Source organism: Nomascus leucogenys, chromosome 6 (genome assembly GCF_006542625.1).
Source record: "Nomascus leucogenys isolate Asia chromosome 6, Asia_NLE_v1, whole genome shotgun sequence".
Lineage (NCBI taxonomy): Eukaryota > Metazoa > Chordata > Mammalia > Primates > Hylobatidae > Nomascus > Nomascus leucogenys.
In genome coordinates, this window is record NC_044386.1 from 96,626,848 (window position 1) to 96,653,235 (window position 26,388).

The 26,388-nt window shown below is 37.7% G+C and overlaps 1 protein-coding gene and 1 pseudogene across 9 annotated transcripts in view; one reads left to right on the plus strand and one right to left on the minus strand.

The window, feature by feature from the left end:
* Positions 1-26,388, minus strand: part of PEAK1 (pseudopodium enriched atypical kinase 1) — a 298,162-nt gene that overhangs the window by 69,398 nt on the left and 202,376 nt on the right. The window contains exon 1 of one of the 9 annotated variants that reach the window (XM_030814855.1): positions 13,211-13,265. The exons of the other annotated variants lie outside the window; for them this stretch is intronic. The gene's annotated coding sequence lies outside the window, so the exon portion shown is untranslated. Of the gene's footprint in view, positions 1-13,210; positions 13,266-26,388 lie in introns of those variants that run through there. 9 annotated transcript variants of the gene reach the window in all.
* Positions 2,606-21,350, plus strand: LOC105739875 (annotated as a pseudogene).

Here is a 26,388-nt window from a genome sequence, read left to right on the forward strand (position 1 = left end):
TGCCACTATGCCTGGCTAATTTTTCTATTTTTTTATAGAGATGGGGTTTCTCCATGTTGTCCAGGGTGGTCTCAAACTCCTGGGCTCAAGGCACCCACCTGCCTCGGCCTCCCCAAAGTGTTGAGATTACAAGCATGAGACACTGTGCCCAGCCAAAGATACATGGATTGCATTAAAACAATATAAAAATTGTAAATATGATTTACAATATTTACAATATTGTGTAAATAAAATTTATAATATTGTAAATATAATTAGCCACATGGAAGTGCAAATTAAAACTACAATGTGCTACCACTACACATTTATTAGAATGGTTTAAATAAAATTAAAACAAAAACAACCGATGCTAGCGAGGATGTGAAGCAATTGAAACTCATATATTGCTGGTGGGAATGTAAATGGTTCAGGTGTTCTGAAAATGTTTTGTGGTTTCTTATAGAGTTAATCATAAACTTATCTTGGAGCCCAGCAATCCCACTCCTAGGTATTTACCCAAGATAAATAAAAACTTTTGTTTACACTAAAACCAATACACAAAGGTTTACAGCCAAAGCTGGAAACAATCTAAATGTTAGTGGCAGTGGTTACACAACTGCATACGTTTGTCAAAACTCACAGAACCGGCAGGGCAGCTGGGCGCGGTGGCTCATGCCTGTAATCCCAGCACTGTGGGAGGCCAAGGCGGGTGGATCACTTGAGGCCAGGAGTTTGAGACTAGCCTGGTAAACATGGTGAAATCCTGTCTCTACCAAAAATACAAAAAGTAGCCAGGCATGGTGGTGTACGCCTGTAATCTTAGCTACTCAGGAGGCTGAGGCATGAGAATTGCTTAAACCTGGATGGCGGAGGTTGCAGTAAGCCGAGGTTGCATTGTGCCACTGCACCACAGTCCAAGACTCTGCCTTGAAAAACAAACAAACAAACAAACAAACAACTCATAGAACCACACACTTAAAAAAAGTGAATTTTACTACATGTAAATTTACCCTCAATAAACCTGACTTTAAAAAGACAGCTCTGCTGCTATGTAGAAAATGGACTGGGGAAGAACAGGACAGGACGCTTAAAGGACTGACATAGGCAAACTAAGATCTGATGAGGATCTGGATTAGGATGTGGTGTCAGGGAAGGCAGAGAAAGATGCAGGAATGACTGGATTTTGAAGAGTAAAAGGTATTGAGGTTTTGGGTTTATGTATCAAATGATTGTGGAGCCATTTACTGAGATGACAACATTGGAGGAGGTGCAACTTTTGAAGGGAAGATTATGAGTCCATATTTTGTCACCCTGCATACAAGACAGTATATGAATTTAGGAGTCTGAAACATGGATGAGAATTCTGTGGTTCTCCTCTGCTTAGGAATTACTAGTATAGAGATATTTAGGCCGAAAAGAAAATAGTGAGCTGAGGAGTTGGCCTTGGTGGGTGAACCAGGGAGAAGGGGCTAATTCCTCTCCCCTAACTGAAAACTAACAGCCAAGGTGTGATGACACAGAAGCCAGATGAGGAAATGTCATGAAGGAGAAAGACAATAACTATTTCAAATGCTGCTGAGAGGTAATGGAAAATGAGGACTTACATACATGCCCATTGGACTTGGCAACGTGAGCTCATCAGTGACCTTAGCATGAACTATTTGGTTCAGTGGTGGGGATGGAAACCAGATTGCAGTGAGTTGAAGAGTGAGATAATAGAGCAATGGTAGATAACTTTTGGAGAAGAGTAGGCAGGAAGGAGAAGCAAGAAGGAGCTAGGAGGATGGGGGTCCAGAAAGGATTTCCTTATTTTAAGATGGGAAGACCTATATAATGTTGAATGGTAATATTGGGGAAAGATACAGGCCAGGGTGAGAGGCTGAAAAAACAGGAAAGAGGGAAGAATCACAATACTTAGAATGTTAAAACTGTGCAGTTTCTAATTCAATTGTGTTTTATGGACAAAGGAACTGAAGCCTAGAAGAGAAAGTGAGTTTCCTAAGGACACACAGTAAATAAGAAAGACCCAGAACTGGGACTCAAGGCTACGACTACCCACAATATGTTTTGTTTTTACCTTTTTTGGTAGATATTTTCTTCTTTTGTTGTATATGCTCACTGTGGAAACTCAGAAAAGCATAAAGAAAATAGAAACCATATGTAAACTTATTATTCAGAAGTAACTTCTATTAACAGTTTGGGGGCAGTTCCTGTCAGTCACCAAGAATTTAAATTAAAAAATTCCCTGTGTACTTAGCACTATGCAGCACTGAATACAAAAAAGAATAAGGTATCTTGGCTTAATATCTTGTTAACCAAGTTAAACAGACTCTGATAAGAGTGGGATTAAGTTTTCTCTTTGTAAGTAGTACAACATATTTGCTTTTTCAAAGACTAGTAGATAATAGTAAAAATAATTCCCCACTTTGAGTAAAAGTAAGTTAATTCAGTCAAAAGATGGCTAAGTTGATTAGCAGCTATCACTTATCAACAGAATAGCCAAATGAGACTCACCAGGAACACCATTTGCTTATGTCAGTGCTGTGTGCACTAGAAACCCATCTTGCATATGACATTCGTTTACAAGTTTGTGTCCATCTGTATTCATCTGGTATAAAACTGAGACATGAACCAAGCAAACACCTTTAGCAAGCACCAGATGGAGCTGCTGTCTAAGCCACAAAACGTTAACCACAAGGGCTTCACTTTAAACACTAATTATGTTTGGAGACAAAGAGGTGTACTTAAAGACACTGTCAAAACTATCTTAACCTACAACAGTCTCATAGAGGGGGAAGCTGTACCAGATGCAGGTCTGTCCAAAGAGCAATCCTTGGGTTTTACAGCCTTTGTGAAATGACTTCAATGGCAATCAATAACTAGCAGCTTTCCCTGCTCAATACCAACGCTCCCCAAACGGGAAACTCCAGTCTCCAAAGTTATGCTTGAGAAATAAGAAATGTGTCTCCTGAGGCACTTACACAAGGATATAAAACAGTCTATCCTGGTGTCTTCTATTTATTTTCCAGAACAGGTCTGATACAGAGCACCCAAATGGAACGTTTGATAAGAAAAGCTCATTTACCTCCACATTCCTTATAATCTCAAAGCGAATCTTCTAGATGAAATAGTCTATGGGAGAGTTTAATGGCTGAAGCTGCCCCTAGGAGGCAGCCAGGATTCCATGATCTAAAATCCTATTTCATATTTGACAGTTTTCAGGACCAAAGCCCTTCAGGCTATAGATGAAGCTATTCAAGAGTGGCCTATTTCACTTCAAGTCATGACAGCTTTTTAAGAACCTATTACTGTTTTTTATTCTCTCTACTGCCATACAACAACAATAATTAGTTTGCTTCTAGTCCAACAGTTTCAGGCAGATTTGATACCAAAAAAACCCCCACAAAAATACAAAAAAACAACAAACAAATCCACAATGGATTTCAATCTTGAAATAAACTGGCCAGCAGAAAGAGTTGGAGCTCCTCAAGCTGGATTCAATTTCTGTTAGTGAAGAAAAGGAAAGTGTGTAGGTGGGAGATTAAACACCATATATACAGCATTTCCTAAAGGCACCCAAAGAGAATCTGTTAATAATAAAGGAGGATGGAGAATGAACTGCTAAGCTCCTTCTCCAATTCTGTGACTCCCGAAGGCCATCATCTCTCCATAAAATCTGTCACATTGCCATGGAGGCAGAGTCAAGAATCCTCACTGCTGTACGTGGGCTTTTACGGACACTCTCAGTAAGGATCTATTGCCTATATGTCATCCCACATATTAGTCCATCTCCAGGATGCTAGGGGACAATTTACAAGTCAAGGTTCTCACTAGGCTTTTGTTAAAGAACATGTGGGTCACTTAAAAAAAAGGAAAGGAAAATGTGACAACCATACCCACGTCACTATTCCCAACCTTTCCTTCTTCCACAGTGAAAAATGCTGACCTGACACCTCAACCAGCTGCCAAACCCTTCAGTATATGACTAAAAGGGTGGAGAGAGGAAGTGAAAGCAAAGCTGCAGGAAGAAGTTTTGCAGAAGATAAAACACAGCTTAAATTTGGTACACAAATGGAAATTCCATGAGTAAAAGAGACTTTCTTGAGATCTGACCAAAAAAAAAAAATTATCATTCCTTGCTATCACAAGAACATGAGGTTCTCTTATTTAAAGAAGAAACCAAAGTAAAATCTGCTTAATTTTGGAAACTTAACGAAATCTCCAGAAGCCCATCCAGTTCCAATTGTTCTAACCACAAGTTTTTCTAACAATTCACTGCTCCTGTCACATGGTAGTCATCTCAGGATAAGAATCATGTAACAACAAATGCACCCCTGCAAAGCAGCACCGCTCAGTTCCAGCTAATTTTTAAATTCAAACTCTTTGACGAATCAGTTAACCACTACTACTAATTATTATAAACTTGGTAATAACTAGTTATAAGATTAGAAGTTCCAAAACATTCCCTGAAACCACTTTAGACCCCTATTTAAGAAGGTATACATCAGAGAAGAGGTTAAAATATTATCTAATAACAGCCAAGACTCCATAGTCTTTTGTAGTTTTATTTTATTCACAAGCTTTTTCTTCTGCTTGGAATGTATTTCCTCTAATGCTGTTCCCTTTGTTGAAACCCTATTTATCCTTCAAGATGCAGTTTAAATTTTACCTCTGTGATGAAGTTTTGCCTAACTCGATTATACCACATTGTTTTGTAATTATGTAAATCCCCGGAAGGCAGGTCTAAGTGTTTTTCATCTCTATATCTCTTGAATTGTTTGGAATACATTAGATACTAAATAAATGATTGCTGAGTAAGAATAATTCTAGTTAACATTTACTACTAAGTACCAGGCCTTTACCCATAAAAACTCATAATTTGGCCAGGTGGGGTGGCTCAAGCCTGCAATCCCAACACTACACTTTGGGAGGCCAAGGCGGGTGGATCACCTGAGGTCAGGAGTTTGAGACCAGCCTGGCCAACATGGTGAAACTCTGTCCATACTAAAAATACAAAAATTAGCCAGGTGTGGTGGTGCATGCCTGTAGTCCCAGCTACTCAGAAAGCTGAGGCAGGAGAATCACTTGAACCCGGGAGGGGGAGGTTGCAGTGAGCCGAGATCGTGCCACTGCACTCTAGCCTAGGCAACAGAGCGAGACTTCATCTCAAAAAAACAAAACAAAACAAACACCTCATAATTCTCACAAAACTCTATGACAGACATACTATTATTTGCCCTACTTTACTGATGAAGGAACTGAGACTTGCCCAAAGTCACATAGCTAGTAAATGGCAGAGCCAGGATGAATGCATGCATGCACGTATGCATGCATAAATGGTATAGCTTCATGGCATCTGGAGGCTGCTTTAAACATAAACTTGGCAGTGTCTGAAAGACAGTCCACAAAGCAGCAGCAGCAGCAGCAGCACTGTCCACCATAGTGGAATTCCACCATGAATGAAGAAGTATAAGAAGTAGGCACACCCACACCTTCCCCTCCTCAGCTCTAAGAGGTCAGTCCAGGTGCTCACTGCAGAATAAGCCAGAAGAAAACAAACAGGCATAAACTTAGCTAGCAGGCTGTCTCAAAGTTGTGTTTTTTGTGTTTCAGAGTGTTGAGGAAGTAATATTACGAGGCAAATTAAGCATGACCTTTCATTCAGCTCTCCAAGTCAGGAACCACTCTGATTTGGAGGGGCCACTGAAGTGGCTGGTTGAGAGTGAGTCGGTGAGATGTTGCTATTAGTCACCTTGCTCTGTTCCTCCTCTCCATTGCCCTCAACCTCAGAGCCAACTGCCAAGTGAAGAAAGCTGGACTGCAGGCTAAATTAGGGAGTCACAGCTGATTGAGATGTGAGAAGACAGGGAATAAGAAAGAGATGAAATAAGGGCAGAGCAAAATTCAAATAAGAGAAGGTGGAAAAAAGGAAATTGGGAAGGAAGGAGAAATATGAAAATAGTTAATGATTCTAAGAAAAATCCCGCTTGAATGTTTATAGCCACATAATCAGAGTGAGCAATGTCATTGCTACCACTCTTCACTCATTTTTGGAGGCTTTATTGTCTTGTGTTACTTTACGTTTGGCAGGAGGCATTATTTTTCCAATTAAAAGAAATTTTACCTTTCCCAGCTATAGAAAAGAGTGAACAATACATACTGTAAAACATTTATACTTTAGACTTTTAAAGGGAAAAAGTACTTCTAAATTAATGAAAGTCTGAATTACACAATACTTTGAAGTATAGATTTATTGCTTTTGAGGAAATACCATAATAAACTGGTCTTTCCTAGTGCAGATATTTGGACCTGTTCTAATAAATAAGTTGGAATTATTTTCATAATGGTTGTAAATACATAACTTAAAATGCAGTCAAAGAATACTTCTCACACTGGAATCCTGGATGTGTTTTCAAGGGTCTATGAGTTCTCCAAAAGAGCTGAATATTAAACTGAAAGTAAAGCTTGCATCTAAAATAAACTAATGTAAACACAGGCAGGATCATTGCAATGGCCATATTAACTAAGCACAGCAATATAATTTCCAGGACTCCAAATACCTTTCTGTTTCTAATTTGAGCTGGCACCAAGCACACTACTTTAACTGTAAGAAATAATGAGAAAAGAAAGGCTCACTTAACATATAGATGATACAGTTCTACCAAGTAAAGACCAAAATGACATAATAGTGCAGCCACTGTGTATTGTACCAATCTTGAATTTTCAATACCCTAGAAAGAAATGTGGCATAAGACAGCCAACGGTAATGAAAACTGCAAAGAACTAGGGTGGCTGGCAGCTCCTTACCCACATAGTAAGCAGCAATTTAGTTTCAGCAAAACTTCATCTATTATATTAAATTGTTGTTAATTTGCATTTCATTAGTTTTGCAGGGTTTTTTTGTACTTAACTTTCAAATTTGTTTTATAGCTAAATGACAAATATAAGCATAAAGAATTTATACCTAACTTTATGTTTTTTGTATTTAAGTAAAATTATAATAATGTACGCCAACACTGAGAGAGCATAGCTATTTTTTTCAGTTAAAAGGAGGTCTATAAATTACCAAAGTTTGAAAAGTAGTGCTTAAAAACAATAATCTCTTATGTCAGGTAAGCATTCCTCTTGTGATCTTATTCACATTACTAATTTGCTAAGAATCTGTTAAAGGAGTATAATAACTATCTATCGTCAACAAAGCTCTTGTGAAAATGAATTAAGATAAAATATATAAAGTGCCTAACTCGAAGGCTGATTCATAGTAAGCACTTAATAAATATTAGTTTTTTTCTCCTTTTATTAAATTTCTATATCCAGCAGAGGCCAGGAAGGGGTATGATCCCTCTAATCCCCTCCACACATATCGACACCCCATCTTGACATACCAATTGGGCACTTGGGAAGCTATTTCTATGGGAACACTGTTACCTATGCTTAGGTTAGACTTCAGTTATCACGGATGATTTAACTGAAAGTTTTAGCTGCCTTGTAAACCTATTTAAGACTTATTGCTTCTACAGGGAAAACATACTCCAAGTTCTGAGCAAGTGACTTGCAAGGAAACTTTAGCATTCCATCTTGGACTTATGTTTTGCATCAGTTTCAAGAGATGCTGTCAGATTCTACCAGGAAGGAGTTGCTGAGCAATAAGGTAATGTGATACTATTGTGCTTTAAGAATGCAGGTGGAAATGGAAAGAATATATTGACAGGAGGCAAGGTGAAAGGTAACGTAGTTGTTTCAACTAGTATAATACTAGTCCAGAGAGGGCCCCAAACTAATATAGTGGCAGTGGGAATTAATAAGCAGGGGCTGATGTGAGAGGCTAAATTGATAATTTTTATCAACCAGTGGGATAATAAGAGTGACTAAAGATGACCCTGAGGTCTGTCTACATCAAAACCCAGGATCGGTTTCCCAGAGATATACTGAAATGTGGGCAATCAAGCTAGCACCAACTGCACTACTTTAACTGTAGAAAATCATGAGACAGATGATGTCCGAATGGAAATAACAAACATATTCTAAAACAAAGTGTGTAATTTAAAATTCTTCCCATTGAGAAATATCCAGATCTTTAATAACTATTTACTTATGTAAACCTGACTCTAAACCTTGACTGCAAGTGGTTTAGTGAGAGCAATAAAGAAGATGCAGGATGCTGAGGTGGATGGGGGAGAAAATGAAAAAGGCAAAGTGACAATTCTTTAGTTAGCTTTATTTTATTACAGAATAAAGTTAGAAAAATGAGACTTGGGTTTAGTAACTGAAGTCATGAGGCCAGTGATGGACCATGAAGGATGGGAACTGTGACCAGGGCATTTGAGAACTCCAGATGTGCATGAGCACATGACAATAGGTTTCCACAGGACTGTTCTCAAAAAAACAGCAGAAGCTCAGACTCTGGGGAGTTACTGGATATTAACATATAAGGAGACCACAGTCTGACAGAGGAAAAACTAAACTATCCCCCAATAAAACTATGCTGGGTCTTAATTCTCCTCATCAGTGAGATATCTACCTGTGGTTTGTATCACTGGACTACTAAAGTGAGCCCAAACACCTCCCAATGGAAAGTGAGAGGTGGAATGCCAGCCATTCTTGAAGAGGTGCTGGGCCCCTGGCCCTTGTGGGTGCCAAAGCACTAGGAGTATTTCCATTCCTATCATAACAACTCACCAATTAGGAGAACCCTCAGAGGCACAAATGAACAACACTTAAGGCCATTGCTAATAAGATATGTAAAAACAGACAACTTACTCAAACTCCCTAGGCCAAATGGTCCTTATCTTTTTTTTTAAATGAAAAAAAATTCTTTATATTACACATGTAATCAGAAAATAAAAATATGCAAAAAGCAAATGAAGAAACCCCCAAATCTGACTATATACTCTTCTGTGTCTTTTTTCTGTACACAGATCAAGGTGTATACGCACAGACACACAGATATATTTGACAGAATGAACATGCTGTTGGGTAGCAACAGTACCTTTAAAGTCTTTCCCCAAATTTCCAATCTATTCAAAACATTATATACATGCAAATTTGGGTTAAAATACCATTTTGAATTATTCAAACAAATTTAACAAGAGACAAATGAAGTTGGAGTCAGAGATCTTTAATAACCTGAAACAAAAATAATTCTCACATATAATAAGAAACACCTCTTCTCTATTGATACAGTTATCTGGCAAGATTACCTATTCAGGATACAGCTGAAAACTAGACAAAGTAGGAAAGCACCTTTTATAGTTTCATTTATAGACTCATTTTACATATAAATTTAATTTGATCAGCTTAAATTAGTTTTATTGATCTTGTTTGTACAGAAATAAAGGTGAATGCTCTACTTATAATTTAATGAATTATAGCTGTCTCTCTCAGGCTGCCTTATTTGTATATCCCCTATCCACTTTACTATAAACCAAACGAGACTTTAATGTTAATTTGTTTGAGTGGAGATACGTGTCCACCGCTCTTTTAAAAAAGGTACCCAAATGTCCTTTCCGCAATTACCCTTTTAAAAAGACTGTCGGCCAGGCGTGGTGGTTCACTTGAGGTCAGGAGTTCGAGACCAGCCTGGCCAACATGGCGAAACCCCGTCTCTACTAAAAATACAAAAATTAGCTGTGCATAGTGGTGTGCACTTGTAATCCCAGCTACTGGGGAAGCTGAGGTGGGAGAATTGCTCGAACCTGGAAGTCAGAGGTTGCACTGAGCAGAGATTGCGCCACTGCACTCCAGCCTGGGTGACAGAGTGACACTCTATCTTAAAATAAAATAAAATAAAATAACATAACTCTCTAGCCATCTCTTCTGTGATCTTGTCTATTCCCAAATATTCAAGGGTGGAATAACTTTCCAGAGTTTGCCATATAACATATACTTTATAACCTATATTCCAGAATTATACCTCTTGCTTCTGTCATCTGAAGCTCCAGACTTTGGCTACCTACTAGACCTTTCCAAACACAACTAATTACATCTTTCCACCAAAACACAGTATGCTCAACCTTTTTCTAGGTACTGTAACAGTAAATGGTATCAAAACATTGGCAGACATTCAGACTGGGTCAATTCTAGACTCCTCCTGGTCCTTCTCATGCTATATCCAATCAATTGTCAGGTTTTGTCTTTCCTAATCTGTCCTCTCCCTTTGACCCATCTAGCTATAGCTATAACTTGAGTCCTGGATTTTCATTGCTCTTTGTCTGAAATACTGAGATAGTATATTTTGTGTCCCAATTCCTCTAAAATACAGCTCCTTACTACTTTAACTCTTCATAAAGCCATTAATTGTTCTCAGTTGTGTATATTATACATTTAAACTCCTTAGAATAAAATTTAATGCTCTTTGTGATCTGCTACTGACTTACCATTTTTTAAAGCAGCCATTATCTCCTCCATGTCCACTCATATAACAATTGTTAAAAATCCTATACCTCTTTTGATCCTCCAGTCAAATTTTAATTCCCCTGTGAAGTCTTGCATCCTCCTCTTAGAATTAACTGCTCCCTTCCCCAAATTCCCATCATATGGCTTTTGCATACCTTACTCCACTCCCCGACCCCCACTAGTCTTAGCTCCTTGAGTGCAGGAGATATATCTTATTCAGTCTTGGCACTGTATGTTTCTTGAACAGATGAATAAATGATGCTCTGCTATCTGGTTTCATAGACCAAAATAACTTAGAAGGAGACAGCAGCATTCAGATAGAAGTGGCAAGTGACAACTGACTATCTGACAGCAAAGGGGGAGAAAGAAAAATACAAGAACCAAACTTAAGAACTGAAAAAGCTTTTCCAGGTGGGCAAATAGCCCTATATCCCTTAAGGGCATCATCATATTTTAGAATAGCACTGTAATTGATGTTGACACCAATTATAGCAAGATAGCAAGAAAATATTAAATTATGTTCGGTGTTCTGTGTTTAAGAAGGGAAGAAAACAACTAAAATGTGAAATGTATTTTGGAAAGATTTTCATACAGCTTATTTTATTTACTATAAGTTTATTTAATTATAAAATAATTACTCTTTATAGAAAACTATACAAATAAAGACAGAGAAAAAAAGCACCCTAAATCTTAGTATGCATTTTAAAAACAATTTAGGTCACATAAGCACCAAATGATTATTCAAACTAAAAATATTTTAATGCTTAAAGAGCTCAAACCCACAGTTACCCAGAAACTTTGGCCAACTAGAATTCATTCTTTCAAAGGAACATAGAGAGCTAAAATTTTACTGTATCATTGAAGTTATTAACCCAACTCTCCTGTCTTAACTAGTGACTGGAAAATGATGAGGTGGGGAGAAGATGAGGAAGTGGGGAACAATAACAAAAGATAAAAAATAGAAGGTGAGAGAAAAAGAAAGGAACCCAAAATAAATAAAAGGTAGGAGGACAATCAAGACAAGTGAGAGGAAGAATAGAAAAACAGAGAGAAAGCATAATATCTGAGCAGACACATTCAGAAAAAGGACAGCTCTTCTTTCATTTTCCCCTCTCTTGACTTCTTTTGTTCTAATTGACTTCAGGCTGATGTGTGTAACCTGAGATGCATGCTGAATTCCAATGAAGTCCTCCTACATGTATACTTTATACCAAAACAATTCAGTTAAAAGGATTTTAATTGGTGTGCACCATTCCCTGCAATTTCAACATTTTAAAAATGAATAGTCTCGCTAAGTACCAGATGGTGACATGTACTAATTAATCAGGCCTATTCAATGAATGAGCATATTAAAATGAATGCACCTATTAGACATGTGTTGCCGACGCTCCATCTTGAGGAAGCCTCCCCTCAAATGAGTGCCCACGGAAGGTGCAGATTTACTGTGCAATACTCACAAGTGTCTTCTGCAATTATTTGCAGTAGCAATGCCATCACTCTTGTGTCTCCCTCCAGATCACTCAATATTTCATGCTAAGCAGCTGGTGAGCCTTGCTATCCCTGTATAATCTGTTTAACCTTCGTAAGCAAGAGCCAGCTAAATATTGGGTCTATAGTGTTTCTACTAAAGAGAAGATCTTACAAACTCATCAAGGTCATTTGTTAAATGGACAATGGGTGAAGGACAGATCAAATGAGGCTCTTGATCCAACTCCCTTCCTCCTCAATTTGTCTGTCAGTCAGTGAAAGCCTGAGCACTGCTAGCTGAAGGAATAAAATAGTGCAAATGGCAATCCTGCATGACAGGCTGCCATACTCTGATTTTCCTCAAATGTTGTTAGCATTGGAGAGAAAGGTATATAATAACCTATTGGTAGGTCTCAAAATCCTACTAGGTACTCTTTTTTGAATGTGACAGAAATCTTAGAAGTCATTAGTTTTCTTAGCTCCTCAAACTCATCACTCTTCTATTTTATACTATCTTGGATCAACATAACTTCAAATGTATTCTAATAGTAGGAAATTCCCCAAATCTCTCTAAATTTACTGAGAAACACTGGCTTCTTATTTGTTGAAGGCACTGAAAACTGAGCAGCTGATTAGGTAGGGAGACAGCAAGGCATACATAAAACATGGGCTTTGGAGAAAAAAGGGGTGTTGTGAGGCATGCATGTTAACTGGTACACAGCAAGCACTAACAAATATTAGTGTTTTCCCCCAGATAATAGCAAATGGTAGGAAAAATAATCAACTTGGAGGGAAACTACTGAATAATAGCCTAAATATGATTACTTTTAGAGAAACTGAGAGGTTATAATAGAAAATGTGATTTTTTGGTATACTTTAAAAATTAAAGACAATATACTTTAACCTTCTAAGACAGCTTAATTAATTAATTAACTAATTTACAGACAGGGTCTCACTCTGTCACTCAGGCTGGAGTGCAATGGTGTGATCATGGCTCACTTGCAGCCTCGACCTCCCCAGGGTCAGGTGATCCTCTCACCTCAGCCTCCTGAGTAGCTGGGACTACAGGTGTCTGCCACCATGCCTGGCTAATTTTTTTTTTTTGGTAGAGATGGGGTTTTGTCACATTTCCCAGGCTGGTCTCGAACTCCTGGGCTCAAGTGATCCACCTGCCTTGGTCTCCCATAGTGCTGGGATTACAGGCATGAGCCACCATGCCCAGACTAAAACAGCTTGGAAGACAGAATTTTGAGACATTTGTGCTTGTTTCTGATGCGTAGCAATAGATATTGCTTAAAACTAGAATATCACCTAAAAGAATGCTTAGGGAAGTGTAGCCAATGACAGAAACAACAAAATTTGTAGTTACCAGAAAAGCCTCCTTCATGACAAAGGCCATTTTATTACTTTCCTTGGGATCTTGCCTAAAAACAAGAGGTGAAATTTATATATTATCCAAACAGAATTTAATTAATTTGGACATAATTGAAAGTCCAAAATAGCAAGAACATATTCATCAAGAGGTTTCTATGCAATGATTAAATAATCTTTTGAAAGTTTCTGTTACTTTGGTCTAATAATTTTTGGTAGATTTCTGTTATTTTTAAATTTTTGGTTCTACCTTTACCTTTTTTCTACCTTAAATAATATTTTGATACAGTATCTAGCATAGAGGTAGGTTTTTATAAGAGTCTTGTGTTCTGAGATAAGACAAAACCCAGGAAAACAAGACATCAAAACCAAGTGTAATTCCTAGCCCAAACATTTAAAAGAAACCATGTTAGGGAACTAAGAACTCTGACAAACTGAAAGGAAAGCAATGATTTATAATAACCTAAGTAGACTAAGACAATTTTCAGACTACAGTTGACCCTTGAACAACATGGGTTTGAACTGTGCAGTTCAACTTACATATGGATTTTTTCAATAAATATATTGGAAAATTTTATGGTGATTTGTGACAATTTGATAAAACTCACAGACAAACCATGTAACCTAGAAATATTAAAAAAATTATGAAAGAGGTACATCATGAATACATAAAATATATGGATAGTATATTTATCATTTACTATCATGGAGTATATACAAATCTATTATAAAAAGTTAAAATTTATCAAAACTTAAATATGAGAGAAATGTAAACAAATGTAAAGATGTAGTATTAAATAACTGCATAAGTATATCAATAACCACATATTATAATACATACTATACTACTGTAATAATTTTGTAGCCACCTTCTGTTGCTACTGAGGTATGCTCAAGTATTGTATCTGCTTAAAAGGCCATGTGATGCTAATCATCTCCACATGAACAGTTCATCTCTCCAATAAATTGTGTATTATAGTAAAAAGTGATTTCTTGAGGTTCTTGTGTATTTATCACATCATGCTTATTTTTAGTGCAATGCTGTAAACCTTAAATAACACCACAGGACCCATATGAAATGCCACCAGTGATGCTGGAGGTGCTCCCAAGAAGCAGAGAAAAGTCATTACACTTTAAGAAAAAGCTGAATTGCTTGTTATGTACTGTAGTTTGAGGTCTGTAGCTTTAACTGAGCACCATTGCAAGATAAATGAATCTAGCCTAAGGACTAGTATAAAAAAAAGAAAATGAAGTTCATGAGCCATCAATGCAGCAATGCTAGCAGGCATGAAAATCTTGCACTTTTTGAGAAATACCTTTTTGTATCATATTGAAAACAGCATTTATATGGGTGCAAGATTGCTATAAGAAAGGTATACTTATACAGACTGTAATATTATTCAAGAAAAAGTGAGGTCATTATATGACAACTTAAAGCAAAGGAAAGGTGAAGGAGCTAGAGAATTTAATGTCAGCAAAGGATGGTTTGATAATTCTAGAAAAAGATTTGGCTTAAAAAATGTCAAGATAACAGGAGAAGCAGCTTCTGCCAACCAAGAGGCAGCAGATAAATTCCTAGATGCTATTAAGAAAATCACTGAGGAAGGATATCTGCCTGAGCAGGCTTTTAGTGCAAATGAAAGTGCCCTATTTTGGGTGTGGGGGGGAAGCCACAAAGAACATTTATTTCATCTATTTGTATGGAACAGAAGTAAGCACCAGGATTTAAGGCAGGAAGGGATAGGCTAACTCGACTGTTTTGCACAAATGTGGTCAGATTTATGATTGGGACTATCCCTATCTATAAAGCTAGTAATCCCCAAGTCTTGAAGAGAAATGATAAGCCCCAGCTGCCACTCTTGTTTATACAGCAAGAAGGTCTGAATGAGAACCCTTTTTCTGGATTGGTTCCATCAATGCTTTGTTCCTGAAGTCAGAAAGTACTTTGCCAGTAAGAGACTGCCTTTTAAAGTTCATTTGGTATTAGGCAATGTCCCTGGCCACCCAGAATACCATGAGTTCAACACTGTAGATATCGAAGTGGTCTACTCACCATCAAACACAATGTCTCTAATTCAGCCTCTAGATCAGGGGGCCATAGGACCTTTAAGGCTTATCATACAAAGTTCCATGTGGAAAGGACTGCCAACATTGTGAAAGAGTGCTCTGATAGAGAGAACACCATGAAAGTCTGGAAGGATTAAACTGTTGAAGATGACATTGTTGTTACAGAAAAAGTTGGGAAAGCCATCAAGCCCAAAACAATAAATTCCTCTGGAAAAGTCTGTGTCCACATGTTGTACATGACTTCACAGGATTTATGACAGAGTTAATTGAAGAAATCATGAAAGAGACTGCGGATATGGCAAAAATGGTGTAAGGTGTGTGTGTGTAAAAGGTGTCGAGATATGGCTCTTGGAGACACTGAAGAGCTAATATACCTCACATCAGAAGAATTTACGGAAGATGACTTGATGGAGATGACTGCTTCCAAGCCAGCGACAGACAATGAAGATGAAGATGTAGAAGAAGCAGTGCCAGAAAACAGATTGAGGTTAGACAATCCGGTAGAAGGATTCTGACGATTCAAGACTGCTTTTGACTTCTTTTACAACATGGACCATTCTCTATGATGCAGGCACTAAACTAAAGCAAACAATGGAAGAAAGATTGGTACTGTATAGAAACATTTTTAGAGAAATAAAATAGCAAAAAAATTCAGACAAATTACAATATATTTCCATAAAGTTACATCAAGTGGGCCTATCTTTCCTGCCTGTTTCCACCTGCTCAGCCTCTTCTGCCTCTGCCACCCTTGAGATAGCAAAACCAACTCTTCTTCTTCTTCCTCCTCCTTGGACTACTCAACAGGAAGACAAATAAGATGAAGGCCTTTATGATGATCCACTTTCACTTAATAGTAAATATATTCTCTTCCTTATGATTTTTTTAATAGCATTTTTTCTCCAGCTTACTTTATTGTAAGAATATAGTATATCATAAATATAGAATACAAAATAAGTGTTAATCAACTGTTTATATTATTGATAAGGCTTATGGTCAACAGTGGTCAGGTTTTTGGGGAGTCAAAAGTTATATGCAGATTTTTGACTGTGTGGGAGATCAGCATCCCAACCCCTACATTGTTCAAGGGTCAACTGAATATTCTAAAATTCACTACTCAATGTATGGTCTGTAGCCCTGGACCTACTGAATCATAATCTACATTTTTACAAGATGCCCAGGTACTTTATAAACATATTAAAGTTTAAGAAGCACTCTACTGAAAACCAGCAAGTTTTATCAAACTGTGAATACAGCATAGTAGATTCACATTTTACAATTTAAAAGTCCCCTCAATTTGAAAACCATATTCAATATCTAAAAGACTTTTGTTTATTTATTTTGAAAATCTACTCATTTCAGAACTACTGACAACAAAATTAGAGGAGGAGATAAACTGAATAAAGGGCATATTCAATAGAAACTTTAATGTTAGCAGGTGATTGTTTCATGTTTGAAAGATCTTCCATTAGGGTCAAATGTGCTTCATGTCATTCTGCTTGGTAGTGAGATGGTTAAATTTCTTCTTTCTTTCTATATTTTTCCTTCTAACTAATTTTAGATAGTTACTACATATAGACTCATACTTTACCATAACTTACCTCTGGAGTAAAATATATTATTTAAAAAGTTTCTTCATATACTTATACTGGGATGTGAGTTCTTTATCAACTATGTAGATGCTACCAAATGTTTTAGCATTTCTCCTCAGATTTACATGTCATACACTAAATGCATCAAGTTGAGTTCAAGCAACTCAAGATTACTGTTATTGATTTCAGGGAACAGATTAGTAAAAAGGGGTTTTACCACTCAATGTCTTTCCAACTTTAAGACATATATCAACCCTTGGTTTTATTGTATAAATTGATAAGTCTTTGTGTCTTTTTTTTTTTTTTTTTTTTTTTTTGAGACGGAGTCTCACTCTGTCGCCCAGGCTGGAGTGCAGTGTTGAAATCTCGGCTCACTGCAAGCTCCGCCTCCCGGGTTCACGCCATTCTCCTGCCTCAGCCTCCCAAGTAGCTGGGACTACAGGCGCCCGCCACCACGCCTGGCTATTTTTTTTTGTATTTTTAGTAGAGATGGGGTTTCACCGTGTTAGCCAGCATGGTCTCGATCTCCTGACCTCGTGATCCTCCCACCTTGGCCTCCCAAAGTACTGGGATTACAGGCATGAGCCACTGTGCCTGGCCCAAGCCTTTGTGTCTTAATGCCACTGCTTTCCTATTTCCAAACATCACAGGCCAAAGTGGCTAATCAAGGAACTAAAGAAGATTTACCTCATAAAGAAATGATCATTTCTGCCTCCCTTTGATTAGTCAAAGGCTCTTTCTAGTGTTGATATGCTGGATATACTGCTTGAAGTTCTAGCATATTCCAAATATTGCTTTTTCATCATTTTGGTATATCATATGGGAAAAGCTAATTCAGAGTCTGTTTTTATGTTAATATATTCGTGGCCACATTCCAAGGAATGCCAGGCACCTTGGAATACAGCCTGTCACTTAGCCACGGGCATAAATGACTAACTCAGCGTTGTATCTTAAAGACAGAAGCAGAAGTAGAATCTCCAGCCCTAACTGGTGTTAGATGTCATACTTAGATCACACTGGCTCCCTTTGTGCATCTGATTCATCTGCTTTTTGTCAAACTTGGTATTCATTTTAGACTCCAATATTGTTCCAAATCAGGCTAAGCGTTAATATTAATGCAGTCTTCTAGTTAAAGCTGCCTGTAATCTAAGACTGGGTGCTGTGCTCTTTTTGATGCAGTTTCACATTTAGCTATTTAAAACCTCTATGTTCAAGAAGCATCATGTTTTCTGCCTGGATTTGTGGGGTGTTGCTCAATTGCGCACCTTGCAATTTAGCACTAGATTATTTCTCAGATCCTTGAACAACATGGGTTAGGAGTGCCGACCCCTCACGTGATAAAAAATCTGCATATAACTTTTGACTACCACAGAACCTAACTACTAATAGCCTGCTGCTGACCAGAAGCCTTACTCATAACATAAGCAGTTGATTAACACATATTTTGTACATTGTATGTACTATATACAGTATTTTTACAAAAAAGAAAACTAGAGAAAGGAAAATGTTATTAAGAAAATCATCTTTGGGGCTGGATGCGGTGGCTCACGCCTGTAATCCCAGCACTTTGGGAGGCCGAGGTGGGCGGATCACAAGGTCAGGAGATAGAGACATCCTGGTTAACACGGTGAAACCCCGTCTCTACTAAAAAAATACAAAAAAATAGCTGGGCGTGGTGGTAGGCACCTGTAGTCCCAGCTCGGGAGGCTGAGGCAGGAGAATCACTTGAACCTGGGAGGCGGAGGTTGCAGTGAGCTGAGATTGTGCCACTGCACTCCAGCCTAGGTGACAGAGCAAGACTCCATCTCAAAAAAAAAGAAAAAAGAAAATCATCTTTGGGAGGCCGAGGTGGGCAGAATGCTTGAGCTCAGGAGTTCAAGAGCAGCCTGGGCAACATGGCAAAACACTGTCTCTACCAAAAATACAAAAATTACCTGGGTGTGGCGGTGCGCACCTGTTATCCCAGCTACTTGGTAGGCTGAGGTGGGAGGATGGCTTAAGCCCAAGAGGCAGAGGTTGCAGTGAGCTATGATCATACCACCACTGCACTCTAGCCTGGGCGACAGCCAGACCCTGTCTCAGAAAAAAAAAAAAAGAAAACCATAAAAGAAAATGTATTTATGCATTAAGTGAAAGTGGATCATTGCAAGGGTCTTCATCCTCATTGTCTTAATGTTGAGTAGGCTGAGGAGGAGGAAGAAGAGTAGGGGTTGGTTTTGGTGTCTGAAGAGTGGCACAGGCAGAAGAGGAGGTGGAAGGGGAGGTAAGAGAGGCAGGCACTCATAGCATAACTTTTATTGAAAAAAATCTGCATGTTAAGTGGACCCACGCAGTTCAAACCGGTATTGTTCAATAGTCAATAAAACACAGAGACAATAAAAATCTGGGAAACTAGCTGTAAAAATTTAAAAATCATTTATATTACTGCTTGAACAGGTAGGCGAAGCAGAATACAATGATGAAATTTTATTCTTGTGTTTTAAAATCAAGAGCACAACTCGAAGAATAAACACAATTTTGATGAAGAGCAAAATTGGAGAACTGACATTACCCAACTTCAAGACATACTATAAAGCTACAGTATTCAAGGCAGTGTGATACTGGCAAAAGAACAGACAAATAGATCAATAGGACAGAACAGATAGCCCAGAAACAGATCCATACAAATACAGTCAATTGATCTCTGACAAAGGAAATTCAGTGGAGAAAGCATAGCCTTTTTCACAAATGGTACTGAAACAACTGGACATCCAAATAAAAAAAAATCTCAATACAGACACTATATCCTTCACAGAAATTAACTCCCAAGGAATCAATGGCCTCAATGTAAAACATAAAACAATAAAACTCCTAAATGATAACATAGGAGAAAATCTAGATGATGTTAAGTTTAGTGATGACTTTTTAGATTTGACACCAAAGGCATGATCCTTGACAGAAAGCACTGGTAAGCTGAACTTCATTAAAATTAAAAACGTCTACTCTGCAAAAGATACTGTGAAGAAAATGAGAACACAAGCCACACAGTGATACGAAATATTTGCAACACATATCTGCAAAGGGACTATTATTCAAAATACAAAAAGAACTCTTAATTCTCAACAATAAGAAAATGAACAACCAATTTAAAAAATGTGCAAAAGACCTGAAGAAACAGATAAAGACAATATACAGACAGTAAATAAAAAGATGCACTACATATGTTATTAGGGAATTGCAAACTAAAACAGTAAGGTACCACTACACACCTATTAGAATGTATAAAATCTACAATAGTGACAAAACCAAATGATAGCAAGGATGTGGAGCAACAGAAACTTATCCATTGCTATTGGGAATGCAAAATGGTACAAACCCTTTGGAAGACAGTATGGCAGTTTCTTGAAAAACCAAACATAACTCTTACCATACAATCCAGCAATCATACTTCTTGGCATTTACCCAAAAGAGCTGAAAACTTATGTCCAAACAAAACCTGCATGTAAGTGTTTATAGGAGCAGCTTGGGTGGTGAGAGGAGCAGCAGTGTCCAGGCAGCCCAGCTTCACAAAGGCTCTCATTGCGCCGCAGCCTGCAGGCACCAGGTCATACCCTCCCCACTGCCAAGATGCCCAAGAGGAAAGTCAGCTCAGCCAAATAGGCACTGAAAGAAGAGCCCAAGGAGATTGGCCTGGTGGTCAGCTAAATCTGCTCCTGCAAAAGTGGAAAGGAAGCTAATCCCAGCACTTTGGGAGGCCGAGGCAGGTGAATCACGAGGTCAGGAGTTTGAGACCAGCCTGGCAACATGGTGAAACCCCGTCTCTTCTAAAAATACAAAATATTAGCTTGGAGTAGTGGCGGGCACCTGTAATCCCAGCTACTCAGGAGGCTGAGGCAGGAGAATTACTTGAACCCGGGAGGCAGAGGTTGCAGTAAGCCGAGATTGTGCCACTGCACTCCAGCCCCGGCAACGGAGTGAGACTCTGTCTAAAAAAAAAAAAGGCAGCAGGAAAGGACAAATCTTCAGACTAAAAAGTTCAAAAAAAGGGAAAAGGGGAACAAAGGGAAAACAGGCCAAAGTGGCTAATCAAGAAACTAAAGAAGATTTACGTGCAGAAAATGGAAAGACTAAAACCGAGGTGTGTCCAGCCTTTGATGAAGCCAGAGAGAAAGAAGCCAAGTCTGATTAATATAACATGTCTTATCAGTGGTCACTATTTCTCTTCTTGTACAATCCAAAGGAATATTTTTATCAACTATTTTGTAAGTGCAAGTTTTTTTTAGTAGCTCTAGACACATTTTCAAGAAGCATGGAATCCCATGTCATCCCATTTTTTTTTTTAAGATCAAATGCCTTTTTTTTTTTTTTAAAGAAGATAAATAATTTGCTGGTTAGTTTTTGGTACAACAGAAGATGGTGTGGGATACTGAGTTATGGGAGGCTCTGACTGTCTTGGGTTTCAGCTTAACATTCCATAGATGAAGGGTCAGTTTTAGGATATAGTTACATCCTATAATACAAAGCATACTAACTGGCAATATGGAGCCACAGTCCTGCATTTAATCTCTTGAATATTTTAAATTACTTCTATTCCCATGTTGTTTTATAGCAGAATTGATTCCTAAAGAAAAATACTCCTTGCTCATGGCTCTCCTTATCAGAATTGTGTGCACTCTGTAACATCTTTGGTTGTGGCAGTCCTGTTTCCCCTAATAACTGTTAATGTGCTGTGAAAGACGAAAACTTTGAGTATGTAGTGTATATGCTATTAAATTGTGAATTGGTAGGACGTACGTAACAGCTTATGAACACGTGAAGATGCTTGACAGCCAGTACTTGATAGCCATGTAAGGAAACTCTGCCTCCAAATTTTAAGCTGGAAAGTCACTGGAATAACTTTAAAAAAGAACTGCAACACATAAGCTTTTTAGATTCTTGGTACGTATGTTAAGAATTGTGTACAAATTGAGATATCTGTGGACTGATCCTCAACACAACCAACAAAATCTCAATTATGAAAGAAAAAATGCTTACAGTAGTTTTATTCATAATTGCTAAAACTTGAAGCAAGGAAAGTGAATGGATAAACTGTGGTATACCCATACAACAAATACTATCTAATGACAAAAATGAGTTACCAAGCCAAGAAAAGACAAAGACATAGAAGAACCTTAGATGCACATTATTAAGTGAAAGAGGCCAATCAATCTGAAAAGGCTAGATATTGTATGATTCTAAATATATGACATTCTGGAAAAATGCAAAACCGAATGTTGAGATAGTAAATAGATCAGTGGTTGCCAGGAATAAGGGGGAACGGAGGAATGAATAGGTGGAGCAGAGGGGAATTTTAGGGCAGTGAAACTATTCTATACGATACTATAATGGTGGATACATTACACAGTTGTCATTATACATTTGTCAAACCTCATAGAATGTACAACAAAAAGAGAAAATCCTAATGTAAACTATGGACTTTGGTTGATAAAGGGGTTCTAACAAGAAAACCATGTTTTACATTTCCAGTTAGGCTTCCAATTTTTCTTTCAAGACTCTCACAGTGCTCCTGCTCAGCTCCAGGCTCATACAGGTCTAGGAACAGGTTGGGCTAAAAACGGATCCGTGCTACTCTGAAATAAGGGACAAGGCTCTGAGTGTGTCTTTTCCCCAAGACTTTCAACAGAGTTGGTGAGAAAATCCAACATTAAGCAAACTGTGCTTTGCATCTGCCCGTCAACTTAAATCTGTTGCTTTTATCTTTACAGCTACTATATACTGTGCTTCAAATACTACTATATATGACATATCTTTAATTCAATACAATAATCTTGAGGGGCAGTAACTACCATCATTTTAGTACATTTTAATAAAATGGTAGATTGAAGATATTCAATTCCTTGCCTAATGCTATACCACTTTTAAGTAGTATGCTGGGATTTGAACCCAGGCCTGACTCATTACAAAGTCCCACTCAACTCTATGCAATCATGCTGTTTCTATAATCTTTGGTAACCACATATCTTCTCTAGTTTCTGATCTCAGGACATCCCATTCCTCTCTGTACTTGACCACTCCCTTGTCTAGAGTCACTAGTATCTTTGGGAAAACGATACCGTCACTCTCAGTATTGTTTCCACAGGACTTATATCAGTGAGGCCAGCAACTTCCTCTTAGGGTGAATATGATGTTCATCTTTTCCTCTACTTTCTTAATTACAATGCTTACATTAACTAGAAGAACTATGAATTCTAGGCAATGTTGTATAGGGAAAAAACACCGTTCTTCCTGCCAAAGTAAAAAATCTAGGAAAATGACACAAAAAAACCAATCTTCTATTTAGAATAAAACAATATAAAATGATGGGTTATAAAACAGCTAAAGCCTAATGTGTGAAATGTGTGAGAATACCTGGTTTTGGTAAGACAGAAATATTTAACTGTAGAGAACTAACTCACTGGTGAAAAACTGAAAGAATGGCCTAAGAAAAATTGGAAGTCATGACCAATTATTAAATAATAATATTTGTCTTTACCGCCTCCATTACTGCTTTGTATAGCAGCAATAAAACATAGATGTTATCTAAAGGGTTTCTTTCCATTGTACTAATTTTTGAAGGACTATCTCCAGTCTGTTCTTAACTATTTTTGGAAATTAGGAAAGATTTGTCTACAGACGAGCAAGTAAACTGACAGTATAGATTCAACTACTTACTGGCATAATGGAAAGCCAGGAAATGAGTGTTGAAAAAAGTTCTATACAAAGAAAAGTGAAACTAGATCTAAAAAAGTCTAGTCTAAGATAACCCTTTTATGTCTCTTTTTTAATATAAAAGAAAAAAATTGTTTGTGACATATAAGAGAGGATACAGAAAGTCCAAGATTTCCATATATGTACCTTCAGCTATTGAGTCTAAACACTAGCAAACAGAGATTTTCAAAGTAACCCGAATGAAGTCAAGACACTGCATCCATTTTATCCTGGGCTTATTTCTTTATCCTTCAGGAAAAGATGTCTTTTATACCAGAAACTATCAAACAAGCTAACAGATGGCAAGGGCACTGAATCAAGTCTAATTTGGGTTGAATTCAAATTTGATTATCTAGAGACATGAAAGCAATATACCTATATTAGCATCAGATGCCTAATGCTGATAAAAATGTTATGGAAGTATGATACAGCAGAGAGCCTTCTGGACTTAAAAGATCCCTTTGGGCTAACTAGTTAGAAAACTCTGGCAAAGTCACAAATTCCTTCTGCCTCAGGATCCTTTACCTGCACAATGGGATGATAATAACTGGTCTTCCTTTCTGTGAGATGCTGAGAGGATACAATGGAATATTTTTTAAATTTTTTCTTCATTGGGTGTGGTAGGCAGAATAATGATCCCACAAAGACGTCCAAATCCCCAGAACTTGTGAAATTGTTACCTTATATGGATTCTCCCTTAGAGTCTTCTGAAGGAACGCAGACCTGCCAAAACCTTGATTCTAGCCCAGTGAAACTTATTTTATATTTCTGGCCTCCTGAACTCCAAGATAATAAATGTATTGTTTTAAACAATTACATTTATGACAATTTGTTATAGCAGTAATAAGAAACTAACACATTGAGTTTGGTCTCAGCTCTGACACTTTCCCTTTCTATGTATCCCTGGGCCAGTTATTTTGTCTTTGAACTTTAGTTTCCTCATCTGTCAAATAAGAATTAACAATAGCAACTACCAGTTGTTACAGAGATCAAATAGAATAACTAAGTGCTATAGTATAAGTGATTAAAAATGGTAACTATCCTTATATTTATTTCTTATGTTATACTAAGGCAATATAATGCAATTATTTTTACACAACCTACATTCAACTTATAGTTCCCATATATACCAGAGATGTATATTAAAGCTTCTATCGCTAAAGTTATTGGTAATATATTGATGTACAAGTCATTAGTTTGTTCTTGCAGATCATAAAGTTGAAGTTCTTTTAGATCTCAAAGTTCCCAAAGGGAAGAAGCAATATATACATAATTCATTTGAGACCCAGGATTTTAAATCCAGTAAAAAGTCCATTTTAAATCCAGTAAAAAGTCAAGACTCTGCACTGATTTTGTCCTTAGATTACCTCCATATCCTTCAGGAAAAAGTGTCTTTTAAACCAGAAAACTTTTGATGACCAAAGATAAAATTTAAATAGGAATCTGAAGGAATAGGAAGAGAAATCATTGATTAAGAAAATAAATTCAGGCTGGGCGCAGTGGCTCACGCCTGTAATCCCAACACTTTGGGAGGCAGAGGTGGGCAGATCACCTGAGGTCAGGAGTTTGAGACCAGACTGGCCAACATGGTGAAACCCCATCTCTAGTAAAAATACAAAAATCAGCCAGGTGTGATGACAGGTACCTGTAATCCCAGCTACTCGGGAGGCTGAGGCAGGAGAATTGCTTAAACCTGGGAGGTGGAGGTTGCAGTGAACTGAGGTTGCACCAATGCATTCTGGCCTTGTGTGCTCAGGGCAACAGAGCAAGTCTCTGTCTCAAAAAACAAAAACAAAAACAAAGACAAAAAAAAATTCACAAGTTTAATGATTTGGTTTTTTAGCAATATTCAGCTAGTTTATGTCAGGAATGATTATCTCCAGGGTTTTCTACTTCTAGATCTGTGCTATTTTATTACAGTAGTGATCAGCAAACTACGTCCCATGGGTAAAATCTGGTCTGCCGTCTCTTTTTCGTAAATAAAGTTTTATTAAAACAGGCAAACACATCCATTCGCATACTGCCTATACCTGCTTTTGTGCTACAAAGGCAAACTGAGTAGTTGCAACAGAGACTATGCCTTGTAAAACCTAAAGTACTTAAAATTGGTCCATACACAAGAAGTATACTGTCCCTAGTGTTATAGCATATTACTTCTCAAGGCATGTAAGCTTATTTTATCTTATAAGGTGTTTCAAAACAATAGATTTTTAAAATGAACTTTCAGCAAAGTATTAAGGTTACACAAATAAAGGAATACTGTGGCTTGATGTACTATATAGTATTAAATATGGATGAAATTCTGGGTAGTACAGGTTCTATGGCTCCACTAAGATACCATGGAGGTGAGTTCAATTCTGGCTAAATAATGTTGATTTATTAACAGCAAAATTATTCAGCATACAAATACTGAGCAAAATAAAATAATGACTTATGACTGCTATAATTATTATTCAATAAAAGTGACTGTAGGCCGGGCACAGCGGTTCACACCTGTAATCCCAGCACTTTGGGAGGCCGAGGTGGGTGGATCATCTGAGGTCAGGAGTTTGAGACCAGCCTGGCCAACGTGGTGAAATCCTGTCTCTACTAAAAATACAAACATTAGCCAGGCATGGTGGCAGGCATCTGTAATCTCAGCTACTCCGGAGGCTGAGGCAGGAGAATCGCTTGAACCCGGGAGGCAGAGGTTGCAGTGAGCCAAGATCGCGCCATTGCACTCCAGCCTGGGAGAAAAGAGCAAAACTCCATCTCAAAAAAAAAAAAAAAAAAAAAAAAAAGACTGTAAAGATGT